At 41.9% G+C, this 19,504-nt stretch overlaps 2 long non-coding RNA genes across 2 annotated transcripts in view; one reads left to right on the forward strand and one right to left on the reverse strand.

Annotated features, from left to right (window-relative positions):
- LOC142826815 (uncharacterized) overlaps window positions 1–7,081 on the reverse strand; it is a 33,976-nt gene extending 26,895 nt beyond the window's left edge. The window contains exon 1 of the long non-coding RNA XR_012901071.1: window positions 6,986–7,081. This is a non-coding gene — a long non-coding RNA (uncharacterized LOC142826815). The remainder of the gene's footprint in view (window positions 1–6,985) is intronic.
- A 1,879-nt stretch (window positions 7,082–8,960) lies between these two features.
- Window positions 8,961–19,290, forward strand: LOC112545959 (uncharacterized). The gene is made up of 3 exons (XR_003089544.2): window positions 8,961–9,132; window positions 10,690–10,730; window positions 19,210–19,290. It is a non-coding gene; the product is annotated as an uncharacterized LOC112545959 (long non-coding RNA).
- The last annotated feature ends 214 nt before the right edge of the window (window positions 19,291–19,504 follow it).

A 19,504-nucleotide genomic window follows, 5' to 3' on the forward strand; every position in this document is an offset into this window, starting at 1 on the left:
CCTCATTTTCTCCTGATTATGTCAATATTACCTTGAATAAATTTCTCTCTTCTGGTAAACCTATCCCTCAGAACTTTCTTCTGTGGTTGCATCTATTGCCTTTGGCATCTGAATCTACTAATGTCTTCAATGGGAGTTGTTTATGGGCTGAGGGAGGAGAATTGGGACTCTTGAATTTCACACATAAGAGATTAATAGCTTTTAAGACCAGGAAGGAGATCATTATGATCATCCATCCAGAAATCCCACATAATACAGGCCTCAGAATTTCACCCAGTGATTCCTGCTGCAAGCCTTCCTCTGGATGACCCAAAGTGTTGACATGGAGCAGTTAAAAAGGAGGCTGCTGCCTGAAGTAAACATTAGAATAGATGGATCAATGTTCTTCATCCAAACTGAGGTGAAGATTGAGAAAAAAGAAAGAGAAATACAGAATATTTGTTGTTGTAAAAAATGGAATTTTCTCTTACACAGTCCCAAATTCATTAACAGGCTGAAATGACACCTCAGAACACTGTTTATGCCCACACAGTTAATGGTGAGCAAAAATCAGTCATGGGAAGTTCTGGAGGTGTAGACTATCAGGTATTTTAAAGTTCAGAGTAGATGTCTGTTTGCTGACTTCATATCACTAGTAGCTAAACAATTTCAACAGATGTGAGTTTTAATAATGATGCAACATATCTGTCGTCTTGGGCACAGAGTTGACTTGAACTGTAATCTTATGACCTGGTATTTATGGGTGTAATAGAACAGACAATGGATGTTAAAGTAATTTTCAAAACAATAAAGATGAACAACCCTATTCTCAAGATAGTTTAAAACTGGGGACAAAATCAAACTGTGTAGGAGGCATTTTCAGCTACAAATTAAGATATCTGAGCTTGATTTAATTACATTTTTCATGCAATCCCAATAGATCTCAGTAAACTTTAGGGTTTAATAACCTTGGCTCATTAATTATCTTTTCATTACATTAGTGTAACAACCAAAAAGTGAGGTTTGAAAACTAAAATTGTATGCTTCCTCCTGTGACTTCCCATTTGTTCACCATCTTTAACTCAGACTTCCTGGATGTTCATGCCAAAAAGTTCCTAGCTCAAATCCCTGTAAGAACAAAGAGGTTGGTTCTTTCACTCTATTTTAAATAACTTTTTTAAATATATATATATATATATATATATATATATATATATATATATATATATATATATATATATATATATATATATATATATATATATGTATTTAAAAAAGTTAAGTGAATTTAGAGCTCCAAAATTCTTTTATTCACAGAATGGATACTGCATGGACAACAGCTAAACAAGCTTCCCCACCTGTCTTTTGAGCATGCCTCGGCACTGATACACAGAAACTACCTGCAGGCATCAGAGGGTCACATAGTCTCTGCACCCATTCATTCCTCAGTCTCTCTGTTCCTCTACTGCAAGTAGTTTCTGTGATATTGAGAGCTGCATAAATAGAGGCTGCCAACTGCTGCTAAGCAACCATCAAGTGGAAAGGACTTTCGATTATTATTGACTTGATCCAGTTTTGACCTGGTTACCTAGAAGTGCAAGGGCCTATAGCATATTATCAAGTCCCAGACTCTGCTAATGCCATTCCCTATACATAATTTAAAGTTAAGACCATGTCCTTAAGACCTGCTTTCTTTTTGCCAGGTAGCTTTTAGTAATACCGTATTCCACAACGTTTGAATACCTTGCATTTTAGTATTAAGGAATTCTAATGTCAAGGCAGAAAATCTAGCTACTCATGAAAGACCCCACATGTTAGCATTTTATTTATGCAACACAATGACATTTAGGGTGTTTTCTAAGAGAACCACATTGTATTGAGACCACAAGTGTTTCCTTACATAACCCAGAGATGCAATTTCTAGGTAAAGATCATGAGGCATTACAAAACAGATCAGGATCCAGCATGATGTGAGTTTCAAAACTCCTGCTGCATAAGAGAGAGTGCAGAAAGAAGTGCATCAGCAGGACTGGCTAATGCATTTCTTTCTACGTTTACCTCATGCCTTCAGAAAAGCAGCCACAGTTACACCTTCTCACTGGCTCCAACGTTTGCTCCCACACGTGGCTCCTCTGGTTCACCAATCAATGAGAATAGAAAGTGGGATTATGACCCCATGTTCATCTCATCCCCTCGCTCATCATCACATGCATGACACAGCCCAAACATTCCCACTGGATTGAAGCCTCCAGTGCCAATTCAGCTAGGACGTATGTTTTCTACAGGTCTGTTAATTATTGAAGAACACAAAAGCATTTGTAAAATAGTTCAGCATGTGAATAGAAAGCCTAAGTTTTCTCATTAGAAAAAAAAATCAAAGCGACTTTGTTTCTGTTTTTCTATAAGGAAATACAGATATTCAAAGTTTAAAGGACTGAAAAGGCATTGCAGTGATCTGCTCTTCCACTGGGCAACGGGGGAGTTCATGCAAGATGTTTCTGTCGATTGGGATCACGGTGACAGACAAGAGAAGCGTGACTGAGAAGGCATTGGAGAGCATTTCCCATGCAGCAGTCTTTGAACACTGGTTGTTGGTATACATAACAAAACTGTGAAAAAAGAAAGCTATCAAGCCCAGGCACCTTCACATGTAGGGGGTAACCTAATTATCATAAGGTCAGTCATTTAACTTATAAAATGGGATTAAAGCAAAAATCTAGACCCGAACACCTCTGAATTTTTTAGAATTTCAGCGCCAGATCTGAATGTTATAACTACTGCCACATTTTCAATAAACCAAATTAAAAATCAAGATACAAACACCCTCAAATGTTGTGGAAATTCAATCCAGATCAGGAGCTCAAAATCATCTCTAAAAAAAGGAAGGTAGATAGGGAACAAAGATATTAATGAAATCTAAACTGCCACTGGAAATTTTTCTTGAAAGTTAATTTTGCACCACATCAGACCAAACCAAAAGACAAGAAAGAAAGATCAGTATCAGGAAGGATGTGCCTGCAGATTAACGCCTCAATTCCACAAAGCAAGTACTTCTATACCACTGAGTTCAAGAGGTCTTAAGCCAGTACTTAAGTATTTTCCTGAATCAAGGCTAAGCTTGAAGAAATGGAATCTCTTAGCTACACAATAATAAGCCATCATTTGGGTTAATAAATCAGCATTCATTTCATAATAACATTTGATTTGTTTCTATGACAAAGGATAAATGGACACAAGTCAGACATCAGAAATGGTAACACACATTAACCTGTAGGGAAACATTTTAACCTGCCTGAGTACTCATTAATGGATTTAAAAGTAGACATTCTTCTACAAAGGAATTTCACCAGCCAGTTACACAGAAAGTGAAGAATTGACATTTATCTGCAAATTTGACACTGTTTCCCTGGGCTTGAACAAAGACATTCACTGGATGTCGCATTATAAACCAGCCTTCCCTGGTTTTAACACCTCATTTTTAAATCAAAAGCTATGTATGGGACACTTCCAGCCCACTTAATTAGCCTCATTAGCACAGATCCTACACTTGATAGGTACCTTTTCTTCTTTGTTCCTTCTTTTTCTGTTATAAATTCTGGGTTACTGTTATTCTTCTCCAGCTCATCTGAGGAAGTGGGTTTTGCCCACAAAAGCTCATGACTATAAAATATGTAGTATCTAATGTGCCACTGGACTACTCATTTCTTTTAAAGTTACAGACTAACACAGCTATCCCTCTGAGACTTTATCACTGCTATCAATGATAGCACTCACGCAGGGCAATGTTGACCAATCTATTGAAAACAGTTAAATTAAACTGCAACCACACCAAACATTTTTAATTCAACTTTCTTTTAACTGCAAGTTCTAAATGATATTCTCACCCCAGGGAAAATGAATGTTTCTTGGTCATTGAGCATACATGCACCACTCGGACTACGCTGTGCCTCTCCCCACCAGCCTTCAGCACCACTTGGACTGCACCACATATTGCTGATTCTTCCTCAGCTGCCAATCACCCATGGAGACTGAACAAGTCAGGTGGTCAGAGAAACAGGGCCCATCAGGTTTCAGGGCTATATAGGGATGGAGAATTCAACTGAATAAACTCCTCAACTACCTACAAAATTCTGCATGTCCTGAGTACAGAGCAGACACAATGGTCCTTCAGCCTCCTCTCCTACCTTTCTATCCCTTCCATCCTTAAGACAGGCCAGGCCAGTGGCCAGTGTTAAATTGGCTGAAGCGGTGCTCAATATCTAGTATATCCCGCACCCTATAACACAACTCCATCAGCATTTGGCCTAAAATGCAGTCTCTCTTTAGCTATAAAATGGCTTTAAAGGGCTACAATTGGCCCTCTGTTATACCTGTGCAGCCTCACTGAAGCTACTGCCTATTTACACTAAGGCTACATCTACACTGAGCTCTCTTGTGCAAGAACATATGCAAATGAGGCATGGTGATGAATATTGCCACACCTCATTTGCATACTTAATGATCCACCATTTGTGCAAGGGGCTTTTGCACAAGAAGGAGCAGTCTACACTGCTCCTTCTTGCGCAAAAACCCCCTCTTGCATAAGAACAGTTCTACCTGAAAATAAGTGGCAGAACGGCTCTTGCGCAAGAGTGAGTTTTTGTGCTAGAAGGAGCAGTGTAGACTGCTCCTTCTTGCGCAAAAGCCCCTTGCACAAAATGGTGGCTCATTAAGTATGCAAATGTGGCACAGCGATATTCATCACCACGTATCATTTGCATATGTTCTTGCGCAAGAGAGCGCAATGTAGACGTAGCCCATGACTATTCAGCATCAGATTTTGCCCATCACTTTTTGTTTTGCTGTATAAGTAATCTAATTGTATTACCTAAACAACTGTTAGACAGCTACTGTGTTCCACCCTAAGCTCTCCTTACCTAACGCTTCCCCCTCTTCACTAGTGTAGTCAAGTTAAATCTTAATAAAGTATAAATTAAGAAATATAATATTTTTCTTGGCAAACTATTTGGCATATCCCTGAAACTCCCCTTTCTGTATATCAGAGTTGGATCTTCATCTGACTTTAATGTGAGAGATTAACTGCAATAAGCTTTTTCCTTCTGAGTGGTTTAATGTAATTCTGAGTGGTTTAGGAAGCAGATTATTGATCCACCTGCCAATTCACACACACCAAAGTTTATTGTCATCTCTTGACCAAATGCAAAAGAGTTTATTAAGACAATTTATCTTGACCGTGGGCTCTTACACACTGTACGATATTTGGTGTGTAACACTTACTCCAGGTAGGGGGATTGTTGCCATAACAAGTTATAGTGAACAAATGATTTGCCTCAAAATCTATTGCACCCCAAACACTGAATTTTCACTAGTTCTAAAGGCCAGAATGTTCCTGCACATTTCAAAGCAATAATACTAAGTGCTCTAAACAGACAGAGACAAGTGTTTTATATGGGGAGAGGTACAGCTATGAGACAAAAGGAGCTGCAGCTCTGTTCTTCTGCACTGTAATTGGCAAACCTGTATAAATCATTCATAATAAATAACCCCACAAAAGGGGTCCTGATTGTGTCCTGCCTCTGAGCTGGATTAGAAGCAAATAACACCTGCTGCACGCATTATGTCATGTCCTAATAAATGTTTTATATTTGATACAACTTTACTTTAGCGTGATTTCCTTTACACAACTTATATCTGCGAGTGCTTCACAGTTAAATCATACAGCTTAGCTAAATAATAAATAATAGCAGAGGAATTGAACCATAGACAAAGGAAAACATTCTATGTTTTTAGATGAGATTTGAAAAGAGATTGAAAAAGTCAGCTAGGCAAAGAGATACAGAAATGCAGGCTGTGCCAGATGCAAAAAGCTGCAAAGGAGAAGATTCTACTACACTCTAAAGCTGACTAGAGTGTGAAAATAGATGGCTAATAAGCCTACATTTCACTTGATTATCCTATTATTTGTGGGCTACTTTATAAGCCAACAGGGAAATATAGTATTTTGATCATGTTACATGCTTCAGTTCTTACAGGATTTGGGGGCAGTTCCAGTTAGGGCTTCTCCAATTCCTGTGTCATCAGACCCATCTCCCTAAGGAGCTGTTCTAACTGCTGTGTAGATGTTTATGTGGGGGCATGTTGTGTACCTAATTATCCTTTCCTCAGAAACAAAGGAGACAAGACAGATTTTAGTGGTCAGTTTTTCAAAAGGAAAAACAATTAGTGCGTGTGGGAAAGCATATGTGCTGTCATACAACCCATATAAAAATCAAAATTTGCAAGTGTAAAGTAGCATTTGCCCATGTAGCTAAGTAATTTGTATGACTAACTTCCTATCTGCATACACAATTACTCTGTTTTCCAGGATTTGGAGGTGTTTGGGTCTAAGCTCAGGTCTATCTGCGGTTTTAAAGAAAAAATCGTTATGAGAAGGTGAATCTATTGTAAAAATAGAGGCACTTTCAAAATTACATTTAGCTGTTCTGGTGTTGTATGTAATGGCTTTACACTGCATTACCTTCAAGTCAATTTTCAGGCTAGTGGTGAGATACCTGTAATGTGCTGTAATCTCTTCCTACATAATCATATCTTTAGATGATGTCTTACCTGCCACTAACCTTTGACAGTGGATTTGGTCAAGGACAGTTAAAAGGCTGTCAAAATCAACAACCTCTTTAAATTGCAGACACTCCCATAGAAACATGGGGCCTGTTCCCTCCCCTGCCTTTCACTTTATAGAGTCACTTACACCATATAATACACTACCAGTCTGATAAAGTAGATGCATGGGTATAAGTGACTTCCAGATTGCTTCCAGATTGCTAGGAAAATCTGAATCTGAAGATGGGATTGAGAGGAAAGAAGAGTAGGGATTGTTTTCATTGAAGGAGAAAAGGAAGCGTCACAACCTTTTCAGAGCACCTTTGTTTCCCAATAAATGATTTCTAGGGCCAAATATACTTTCAGGACTCACTAGGAGGCGGTGCCCCCTGATCGCTACACTCACCGACTCCTTTGTCTTTCGGGGTAAGCAAGCCCAGCTCTCCCCCCAGCGACCAGGGCCATGGCTGCCTCTTCCTCTTCTGGGGACTCTGTTGAGGCTGGGAGAAAAAACTTCCTTTAATATATAAAGAGCTTAAAGAGAACACTAGACTCATCTCACACTTTCTTTCACCAGCTACTCATTTAAAGTACATAAATGTAAGCATCTACTGGGAGTACAGTTTTGACACTTATGAGCATAAATTACACCTATGCAAACACAGTACAAGGCCTTGGTAAAGAAATACAGATATGGATGTAGCACAAGGCCTGGTCTGCACTACAAAGTTAGGTCAATGTTAGTCACTTTGTGTCAGTATAGCTGTGCACATGTCTACCTCACATTTTTCTGTGATAGATTAAGTGCCTCTTTAAGGCACCACAGTGAAAGCATCTTCCCAACCACTGCTGAACCATGGTCCACCTACTGAGGTCAACACAGCACACAACACAGCATGACCTATGTCAATCTTAACAACAGTCCTCCAGCAGCTGTCCCACAATGTCCAATTGTGAACTCTGCCACACAGGGATCTCAGAAACTGGAAGCTGCCCCATCCCTCTTACCGCACCCCCCATATTTTTGATCACTCAGAGCATTTTAGTATTGCAATGATAATCTACCAATCAGGGGAAACTGCCACTGCTTATAACGTTCTGATGTAAACAACATTCCCAACCAGCGCACATCGATATCAGTAAAGTGCCCCCAGTGATCCACCAGCATAGCTATAGAAAAAGTATATCTAACTGTTCACCTGGCCAAGTGGACAGTGCCAAATAGGGAAATACATGCTGTATGTAGCCCCTCTCAGTCCAGGAACCCCCATTACTGCAAATTGCTGACAGTCTAAATCCTTTATAGGAGACTGTCAATGAGCCTACACACGTGCATGACAATATCCCCCACTGTGGATTTCCCAACTCCAAAATGACTTTCCACTAATCAGTGGCAATCCAACATTGCAAGCCTCCAGTATGCTATTAACTCTTGCTTCTCCAGCCACTGCAGGGCTCCTTCTGGTGTCCCTGTGCTGGAAGGCTGGAGCAAGCTAAGCACAGAGATGCATGATCGTGGCCTTCCACATACAAAAGTTCTGCAGTACATTACCATGTGATTCCCACCAGTCGGTGCTTGTTTCTCAAGCCTAGAAGTAGCATTCCATTTGCTGCAGCTGCTCAGGGAACACCACCAACAACCTGGAATAGTATTTCATGATGTCCTTTAACAATCTCTGCTCAAAAAAACCCATCATATCCCCCACTGTCGTGATTCTTTCTCTAGGCTTGCAAATAGTGGAGGTTCCTGTCTCCTGTATTTTCAATGTTCTTGAAACAGTGCAAAAGTGTGTGGGTTCCAGGCACGTGTCAGAGATGGTGGACACCCAAAAGTGACTTACAGGTTTGTGAGATTTTTTAAAAAAAAGAACTGATGCAAAAATTATGGGATATGGATGGTGTTATGGGATGGGAACTTGACCCTCACCCTCCCAGAGATCCCTGTGTGACTTCTTTTTTCCCTACAACACATTGCCAACATGTCCCACAAGGCAATGTTCCAGGCAGCAACACGTGGCACACTGGGTTAGTTCCCCATGGTGCACTGCACTTTGTATGGATGCAAGAACGCCTGGGGAACACATGCAGTACCAGGGCTGGCAGCCAAGTATGCCTGTGCACAAGCAATATGCTCACTGGGGTAGCTAAGCGCTCACATAACTTATGTTAACCAAAGATCGTAATGGGACATGGCCCAACTCAAAGAGCACAGAGGTCAAAGGTGGTGTGGCTCACGTGTCCTCTGTGTTAATTCTGGATGGGTAGCTTGCGTGTGTTTGTCAAGACATGAAATGGGTATATAAGTCATGCATTATGACCACATAATGTCCAATGGAATATCTGTAATGCAGATGGGCCAAACAGAGGGATTCTTGTTCTCAGCAGGCTTAACTGACCCAGTGGTTGAAATGCCACAGACAGCGCCACCTGGCTTATGCAAAAATTCAGGATAAGTAAAATTATCTGGTGTCAAATTGCCTATGATGATGAAAGAACCAATTAACCCATGACACCAGAAGAACCAAGAGGAAGTTAAGCAAATGAGAAGTAAAGGTAAACTTTGGCCTTGTCTGCATAAGAAAAGTTTGTGCATCTCCTTAAGGGAAGACTGTTTTTTTTTTCAATTTAAGAGTGCTTCAACGCACAGTTTTCTAATGCAGACAAGGGCATAGACTGTTTAAAACTCTTTGATTTCTAATTTTGGTTTGTTGTTTATGTTTGTTAACACTTATCAAATCATACTGCAGACGGCAGTTTGGATTCTGACACTGGGTGACTTAATTATTTTTTGTTGAAGCTTTTTGTAACGTGTTTGCTCTGTGTGACTCTCAGCAGACTCAGGCTGTTGTTCATTGTACATTTCAAATCTGTGCCATGCGCTCTGGGAAAAGTCATGGCAGAGGTCATGCTCTCTGGTCACTAGTCCTATGCATAAAGAAGCATAGAAACCAGAGAAAACAAGCATGAACCTGAGCTTTGTTTGTTTGTTAGCAATGAGATTTGACCACAAAGAAACAATTTTCTAATCGCAGGGTGGCAAGCCCACACAAATTGCTTCTGACCAAAAATATCATGAAGCACTTTTTGAACTAAACGTGAAAGGACTTCTAAAGAGTCACTAGTTCCTGGTACTCTCCACATCACATAATGAAGTTAACCAATGCAAGTTTCACATCAACATCACCAAAATGGGTAATTTTGGATGATCATTTCCCTATGCGATACCTACCTGCTTTGTGGAATTAATCTCCCACTGATGCTGGGGTGTCTTTATCCTATCCCCCAACCCCTGGGCTTCAGTCTACATTTCAGCTCTTTTGTTTTCACCAACTTTTTAACTAATTTTCACAACTAATGCTGTGCATCTCACTAGTCAGGATTCCTCATCTGTTCCCAGTCCAGAAAGACTGTGAATCTGTTACATGTCCCTATTGGTTATGCTGCTTCTTTTGCTCTAGCTGTTGAGACGAATGCTTTTCATTCCAGAGGTGCCTGGTTCAATTTTGCCAATATGGCAGTCATTACAACTGTATGATGCATTTGCTTTATATTTCTAAGTTTATTGTTAAATCCCTTCTGATTCACCACAGCAAGACAACACCAGAATTCTTTGTATTATTATACTGAGGCTATTTTATGAGCTGAGGCGCACACCAAATTAGTTAATTAGCCTTTCACGCTGGGATTCAGGGTGGATTAGCCACTTGGCCAAAGGTGCCTGTGCCTAGAGGTCAGAAAAATGGGAGCAACTATTTCCCCACCTGCTCCAGCCATTTGACTGGCCCCAGGCCTCACAAAACCATAATCCGCCTCCCCTGGGATTGCATGTTTGATTCTTCTCTTAGGTTACAAATACAAATCAGTTTGTATACTCAGCCTACTCCCTTGGTGGCCTTACAACAAGATGATAATCTCAGGAAAGGCTAGTAACAGAAATACTGGGGATATGAAAGATAAGAACTGAGGTACTTGGGCAGGGCTCCAAGTAGGATGGTTGCTTAGTATCAACACAAATTTAGGTGAAATTCATCCTACGCACAAGTCCTGCCCATGCCAGCCTCTGTCACACATTAGTCCCATTTAAGACTTATTTGGAAATCTATTCTGCAGGATAAGAGAAGAATACATGCCAGATGATGGATAGCAATCAGGTAAGCTGATTTCTAGCATATATTACGCATTAGTAAATCAAAGAGTGTTTAATGAAAGAGGTGTAGGAGGCATATTAAAAACTTGTATAGGAGTAGGAAAAAAACGTTAAACTTATTACATTTCAAAAGAACGAACAGGAAGATTAGCACTAAGATTTTTTTTAATGAATACTAATGCTTAACTCTTAGATTAAAATAAAAAAATGTGTCACCTTCCCGTGAAGTCTGGTTTACATGCCTGAAAACAAGGGAGCTGCCAGCCTTCACGGGCCACCGCTGAGCATCCTGGAGGAGGGGCCAGCTCCTTGTTCCCGGAAGGGTCGGGGTCTTGGGTGGAAGAGAAGGGGTTGGGGCAGCCATCTCTTCACACCACTTAGAGTGCTGTGCACCCCACCTCCAAACTTGAGCGTCGCATGGAGTGTGCAGCACTCCAATGGGGACTTAAAGGGCCCGTGGCTCTGGCCACCACTGCCGCTGCCTTAGTAGGAACCCCAGATCCCAGAACAACGGCCCCCTTCCCTCCCACTGTTGGCAGGCCTACCTGAAAGTTTTGTACGGAAGGTGATGCTGTTTCTTCCCATACACAACCATCGTCCTACGCTGCTGCCATCCCTGCAACATTATTGCCCACCCAGCAGTAAGGCTCTTAGTTCTAATCAGAGATCTCCTAGCACACAATACCAAAATATCATTGGGTTTTAATGAAAGAACCAAGGAACTGCCCATAAGTTCTGGCAAACTAGAGAAATTGACCCTGCACATAAGATTTTCAAACTTGAATGCCTAAAGTTAGGCTTCTAAGAGTGGGATTTTCAACAGTCACTTAAGCAATTTAGTATTTGGAGAACCTGGGCTCTTAGATCATTTAGGTGCTGTTGAAAATCTCACTCCTAAATCCACATTTGGACGCCCCAAAATAAATCTGTTTTTCCAAGGTGACGTCAATGGGATTTGTGAGTGCTGTGTTTCCTTGAAAAAAAATCAAGCCACTTCTACTCAGGTACTTGAATATGGACTTAGGAACTCAACTTTAGGCTCCCATGTTTGAAAATGTTAAGTATGCCTTGATTTTGTTGTGACTTTCAAACAATGGAAAATGCAGAGTTTTCACAGCTCCAGCTAGTATTGAGACTTGCTGTTACTTAAGCATTGAAAGCCGTTGTTATATGTTATATCAAATGTATAAGAGGGCCAGAAGACAGCTGTGTGCAGAGGAAGCAACATTTCAGCAGATAAAAATAAGACTTCAGCGAAGGTTCTGAGCGCAGAATGCTGTTATATTTATGAACCCTTGCTTCCGTTTTCTCTTTTGTTCCACTTTCAATTCTAATGTAAACTCTTTGAGAAGGTAGATTGTGTTAGAGTGCTCACCTACTGGTAAGCTAAGCTATTTGGGCACAGTCTGGCTCTATTTCACACATTAAACCTCAGTGATTTCGGAGAGTTGGAACAAGAACATAATGCGGCCTGTGTATTAAATCAGAACAATACAGCTGCGTTTATAATCCATTGTTCACTCAACTAGCACAAAACATTAGATTAGTTACAACAATGAGCAGGCTACAATATGAAGGAAGACATTTTAATAGAAATTATTCTTGCAGCAAAGGAATAATGCAGATACAAAAAAGAGATTGAAATGACCCAATGTGTTTCAAGTAAACCCTATGCATTCTATAGCACTTTGGAAATATTTTTTATAGAAAGCAAGAAAACAAGGATTTCATCTCAGATGAAGGGCACATTATTATGTGAACACACAAAAATAGCCATATTTTATAACAATAAATTTAGGAGGAATGTGGAAATAACTTGTAAGGCACATAAATAATTGAAGAAGGAATGTCCCAGGTATTAATGGGTAATAAAATCTAATTTTAGAAGGTTTTCAAATTATTTCAATTAAGCAGAACAAATGTCACAACTAAAACCATAAGCATCTTATTGAGATCATCTATAACACAGTGATTCATGCTGAGGCAGACAGCTAACGTGTTAATGCATAGACACTGATATTTAAGGAAATATATTTGGACAGGATCAGGAGCTTTTTCCACCTCAGAGTGGGGAAAGCTCCTTGAAAGATAATTGGTAAGAGTCTCTGATAAGCCCCTAACATTAGGGCTTGAAGATAAGCATGTAGCAAGAGAAGTAAGAAAACAATTTCTTCAAGTCTGGGTCCCAAACCAAGAAATTAATGTAGTTTGAGTAGTTGTCCTGGTCTCTGGGAAGAAGCAAGTCTGATCCTATCCTGACAGCACGCAGAGTAGTTTTGCAACAGTAATATTCTACCAACTTAAATGAAGTTATTCCTGATTTCCTGGAGTGGAAGGGAGAACAGAATTAGGCTTCCTTCATGCAAAGTAACCAATTAGTTTTTATAAAATGAGGATGGTATGTCAAACAAGGACTAGAACAGAAACCGTAAATCAGAAACTCAGACCAATTCTTTCCTAATACACAAGGAGCTATTGAACAAAATTGACAGGCAACAAATTTAAAATGGATAGAAGCAAATAATACTGCACACAATACATAATTTACCTGTTAAACTCATTGCCACAAAATCCTGGAGTCCAAGCACTAAGTAGGATTTAAAAAAATGTAGTGAGAGCAACCATGGTTAAATTGAATATTTTATTGTTTTCATTGGGTGTACAGGGCCTCCTCTCTATCCCTTACATGCTTAAAGCTTCAGAGGTCAAGAAACAATATCCTCTGGGAGGGTTATTTCATTACTGTCTCTTACAGGGTTTGTTGCACCTTCTTCTAAGGCATCTCATGCTGGTCACAGTCAGACAGTGAACTATATGGATCACTGGTCTGATCTAATATTGTAATTCCTAAGTTCCTGTGAAGACATAACCAATTATTTCAAGTAAGGCTGATCAAAAATTGACAGTTGTGGCTCCTAAGAAGGACACAGAACTTGTGCACAATCCTTACAAATATTGCTCAGGGTCTCATGGTAAAGCGGTTTTGTTCAAGAAAAAAAGCAAGCACAGAAGCTAAAGACCCATTATGTTTCATGAAATCCACTTCTCTTTTTCTCAAGAACAGACTTTTGCATTAAGAAACTGCTTTTATGGACTTGAAAGTGATCCAAATTCTGTTCTACTGTACTTTAAGACACCCTGGGAGAAATTATTGTGAATGACAGCTTTCTGTTAAGCTCTTTTGGAAGGTGCATGATCTACCAGGATACCATTCTTAGGAAGGTATAAGGGAAGAATTTCTGGGATGAAATTCATAGACTAACAAAACATGTAGATGGTATCAAGAGCTTTCGAAAGCTCATGATACCATCTACATGTTTTGTTAGTCTATAAAGTGCTGCCAGAGCATTTGTTGTTTTTTTCTCTACAGACTAACTTGGCTACCCCCTGAAGCTTCCTATGAAATTGTCAGATGAAAAAATAACCCATGTACCCAGCCATGTAAGTGGGCTTTCTGAGGATGTGTTCTGTCCTCTTCCAGATTCCTCATGAAATGGTTTGAATATCAAAAAGATTATAAAGCATGAGAAAATTGAATCCAGTGAACAGACAAAATCAGATTGTGGGGGGAGGGAAAGAAACACAAATTGAAAGAAAGACAAACACTGCCTGGTTATCTGATGAGTCATAACCAATTTGAAGCTCTGCAACTACTGCCCCTAAAGAAGATGAACTCCATAGACAAAAAGAATTACTGATGGACCTTACTAATTGAAAAGTCTTGATTTCTAGATTCAAGTGGTGAATGTATGGTCAAACCTTTGAGATCTGCACTAATGGTGAAGCAAACTAGGATATTTAAGTCTCAAAGGAGCAGACGTGTTAGTCTGTAACTTTAAAAACAATGAGTAGACTCCAGCTCATCATCTGATGAATTGAGTTTTGCCCACAAATGCTCATGATACTATGTATATTGTTGTTAGTCTCAAAGGGTATGTCTACACTACCACGCTAGTTCGAACTAGCGGGGTAATGTAGGCATACCGCAATTGCAAATGAAGCCCGGGATTTGAATTTCCCGGGCTTCATTTGCATAAGCGGGGCGCCGCCATTTTTAAATCCCCGCTCGTTCGAACCCCGTGCCGCCCGGCTACACGCGGCATGAACTAGGTAGTTCGAACTAGGTTACTTCTTGTGGAATGAGGAGTAACGGTAGTTCGAACTAGGAAGCCTAGCTCGAACTACCTAGTTCGTGCTGCGTGTAGCCGTGCGGCATGGGGTTCGAACGAGCGGGGATTTAAAAATGGCGGCGCCCCGCTTATGCAAATGAAGCCCAGGAAATTCAAATCCCGGGCTTCATTTGCAATTGCGGTATGCCTACATTACCCTCCTATTTCGAAATAGGAGGGTAGTGTAGACATACCCTAAGATGCCACAGAACTACTCATTGTTTTTAGAATATTTAAAAGCAAGTAGCCATGAGGAAGGCAGAAAACTGAGATCTGGAAAAAGATCTTTGAACAACAAAAGCCCATGGCAAAGAATGGAAAAAAAAACCTGAATTGAGGAAAATAAATTAGAGACCATTTATCACAGAAACACAGGAAGAAGATTATTATGTATCTGGTAATAGAATTTTATTCTCCAATATCTGGCACCTCGTGTAGTTATTTACTTATATGCAAAGAGGGTGTAAAATTCGACCAGTTCATAATAGCTATAATTTTACATGTATTTTGCATAGATATATATGACTACACAAGCTGCAAGACTACTCCAGTGTGTTGAGCATAGCATTTAGTCATCCACTAGTGAGACAACTGATTTTATTAGAAACAAGATTATTTCAGATGCACTTAACAGAAATGATGGGCACACTGAAGGGGGAGAATCCCTCTGGTTTCCTCTGGGATGCATTAATGAGAGTGTTCTGGGCTGCATTAACAGGAGTTTTGTGAGCAAGACATGAGAAGTCATTCTTCCTCTCCACTCTGTGCTGATTAGGACTCAGCTAGGGTATTGTGTCCAGTTCTGGGCAAACATTTCAGGAAAGATGTGGAGAAATTAGAGAGGGTCCAGAGAAGCGCAACAAAATGATTAAATGTCTAGAAAACATAAGCTATGAGGGAAGACTGAAAAAAATGAGTGTGTTTAGTTTGGAGACAAAAAAACTGAGAGGGGACTATGACAGCCACTTTCAAATACCTAAGAGAGTGTTACAAGGAGAAAGGGGGGAAATTATTCTCCTTAACCTCTGATGACAGGACAAGAAGCAATGGGCTTAAATTGCAGCAAGGAAGGTTTAGGTTGGTGTAGAAGAGTCTTTCGGGGTCCCCCAGTACTGTGCTCGCTCCCCCAGTACTGTGCTCCCCTCACCCTGTAGACCACCATTTGGCATTCTTAGCCAGTCACAGTCTTAACCCACGGGGTCTCTTCTCAGATAGAGGCCTCCTGAACTCTCGTAACAGGGAGAGGGGGGTCCAGGCCCACTCACTCTCACGGATCCCAGCCCAGGGCCCTAAGGACTCGGAACACTTGTGGCGTCCGGTCCGACTGGCGGGGCGTCTGCCGAAACGCACCAGCCCGCAGGCTCCCTTTGCCCGCCCTGGGCTACTTCCTCACCCTGCTCGTCCGTCGTGTCTGTGCGGGGGCTTACCTCCGCGGCTTGGGTCCCATCCGCTGTGTTGCAGTGCGGGGGGGGGGCTCTCTCTGGGCCTCCCCCCTTCCCGCTGTTCCTCCACGTTTTAAACCCGCCCGCTGCTTATTCCCGGGGGGGCTCCGCCGCCGGTGCATGAGGCTACTTCCGGCTGGGCAGCGTACCCGCCTGGTAGCCCCGCCCCTGGGGTGACGTCATACAGGGTCCTCAGCCAGCCCGGGCGCCTTGCCGCGGCTGCCGCCCTGGAGCCGTCGGCACACCGCCAGTCACTGGTTCCTGGGGCGTCTCGGCTAGCCAATCACGGGGCAGCCGATCCCGGCGCGCCCGGCTCCTGCCCGCACACCGCCACTCGCTCTGGAGTGTCCGGCTCCTGCTCACCAGCCGCCGCATATGCGGCTTCCAAGGGCACTGGAGTGCAGGGCGCCTCTCTCCCGTCACAGTTGGACAGTAGGAAAAACGTCCTAACTGTCAGGGTTGTTAAACACTGGAATACATTGCCTAGGGAGGTTGTGGAATCTCGATCACTGGAGATATTCAAAAGCAGGTTAGACTGACACCGGTCAAGGATGATCTAGCTGATGCTTGGTCCTGCTGTGAGGGTAGGAGACTGGACTTGATGATCTCTTGAGTTCCCTTCCAGTTCTAGTGTCTATGATTCTTCCACAGGAATTATGGACAAGTTCTTGCTCCAGCTAGGATTCCTTTGTACCATATGAGGTGGCATGATGGGCTGGGATATTTCCCCAGGAAGATGGAGCTTTTGGTTGGAATAGAACTCCAGTTGCTACCATCACCACCAATCCCAGAGTAGGAAGCTTTCTGAAGAGGAGAGGAATGGGGCCCAGACTGCTGTTGCTTTCCACTAGTTCCCAGCTGGAGTGGGGGAGGGTTCCCATGCAGTCTGGAGATGCACCACAGCTGAAGCTGTATAGGACAGAGGATCAGCAAGTCATAATCAGCTCTGGGTTCAAGAAATAGTCTGGACCGCTATAACCAGCACCAAAGCACAGGAGCAAGCATTATATCAGCTAAGGAAACTCTCAATTGTACCCTGAGGAGGTGACACTGCTGCCAAACTCTTTTCGAAGCTAAATAATAAACACTTTGTTCTCCATTCATCTCAAGTCATTTGATGAAGCTGAGCAAGCACTGTGCTTCCTGCTTGACAGACAGAGAGAGGCACAAAGAAAAGAAGTGACCTTCCCAAGGTCATTCAGCAGTTCCGTACAAGAGCTCTCACATCTTATGCAGCAGACTGTGCTACCTTCCTGCAAATTAACCCTTTGATAAGTAGCTCAGACAGCATGCCACAGATAACTAGCAAATCTGACATGAATGTAGTACACTTCACTGCTGGTTATAAAAACATCAAAAGCAAATATTGAAAAGAGTGTCCTAGCGGACATCATACTCTAGTTTTGTTGGTTTACACCTTTGGGACGACTGTGAAAAATCTATCAGTAGCATGCAAATGGCTTAGTTTGCATACCACCTAATGATCTGGAATTTCATTAGACAGAGAAAAAATATAGAAGGGTTTATTAGAGTGAGTGAAAATGGGTAGAGCTGTTGGTCAGAAGAAAGGCAGTGATTCCATAACAGGCCTGCAATAGGTTGTTTGTTTTTTTAAAAAAGGTCATACATTATACAGGTTAATAAGCAGATTTTATGATGAGGCTGGTAGAGTTACATGACAATTTAGCAGTGCTGATTTACAAGATATGAAGAACTGTTTACTCCTCTAAGTATTTGATCCACTGTTTATTACATATGACCCCTCCAATCCATCTAAAAATATGATTTCATAGATTTAGAGTGCTTGGATGTTCTTGTGAGGAAATTAAAAGGTCAAGGATCTTTATTAATGTGTTATAACTGGAAAAGGTAAAACTGGATACAATTCTTCATTTTAATCTCACAAACTATACAAAATATCCTGCTGCACTAAGCCAAACAAACAAAAGAGGAATTAAAAGAGGAAGAAAAGAGAAAGATGAAATATAATCTCCAAGCCGAAGAAAACTATAAATGCCATCTTGCTGTGGCCTTGGGTGGAGAGGGGCTCATGGACCAGGGCAGCACCCCCACCTCACCCCAAGTGCAAGACAACACCCTCCTGCCTCAGGCGCTGCTCCACCCCTGCTCCACCCTGCCCCATCTCCACTCCACCGCTTCCTCAAGACCCACCCCATCCTGCTAGTTCCTGCCCCTGCTCTGCCACCCCCCACTCCAATGCACTCCTTCCCCGAAGCCACTGCCCCCTGGTAAATGCAAGCTAGGGGATTACTAGAGGCCCTGGCATGGGGAAACAGCAGCACATCCACCCCAGGGGTGGGAGCCACAGGAAGTGGAGCAATCCAGCAGCCCATTCTGTTCTTCCAAGCCCTGCATTGCTCGGGGAAGTGGAGCAGACAGGCCAGGGGTGGAGCTAGAATGCTCCATTTCCCTCTGCCACAGTGAAGGGGACTGACCCAGCTGAAAGATGGTGGCAAAGTGGAGCAGACTGCTGAATTCCCACAGCTCTTGCCGTTGCAATGTTGAGTATAGGAGGTTGCGGGGGGGGGGAAATCAGTCCCCTAATGCCATCCCGCACCAGCCCCACCAGGTAATCCACCAGGCTGCCCTGGGCCCTCGGGCTAATGTTGATTTGGGGGACAATTGGGACAGCTGCCATGGAGTCCCTCCAAGTGTGAGACCTGGGGTGGTTGCCTAGAATCATCCTATGGATGGGACGGCTCTGGTAATGTTACCTAGGTTCACAATTATATTGAGAGATTTACAATTATGCGTGTTTTTTATAAAGTCCCAGCTCTCAGATGCAGATTATTACATGAGAACCTCAACTTTCATTTTAACAAAAATAAGTTTGTATTCTTTCTGGTTGCAGAGAGAAGCTGGAAAACAAGGAGGCTGCATGCACCAACAGCAGTAACTAATAAAAAGAATCCCAACTTTTTTTTAAATCTCATTGGTTTTAGGCTAATCTCGTGATTTTGAGGACTTGGCTCCTAATTTTTAATGCTTGCCATAAGAAATACTGGTAGCCAATAGTGTCGTACAGTTCCACCAACACAGCAATTCTCTTCTTCAGCACTTTAGCAGACAACAGCACTGCTAGGAGTTATGGTCTTGGGCAAGCCTCATACTTGTATCCAGCTATTTGTGCTCTCTCCCTCCCTTTC

The sequence above is a fragment of the Pelodiscus sinensis genome, chromosome 2 (assembly GCF_049634645.1).
Source record: "Pelodiscus sinensis isolate JC-2024 chromosome 2, ASM4963464v1, whole genome shotgun sequence".
Classification (NCBI taxonomy): domain Eukaryota; kingdom Metazoa; phylum Chordata; order Testudines; family Trionychidae; genus Pelodiscus; species Pelodiscus sinensis.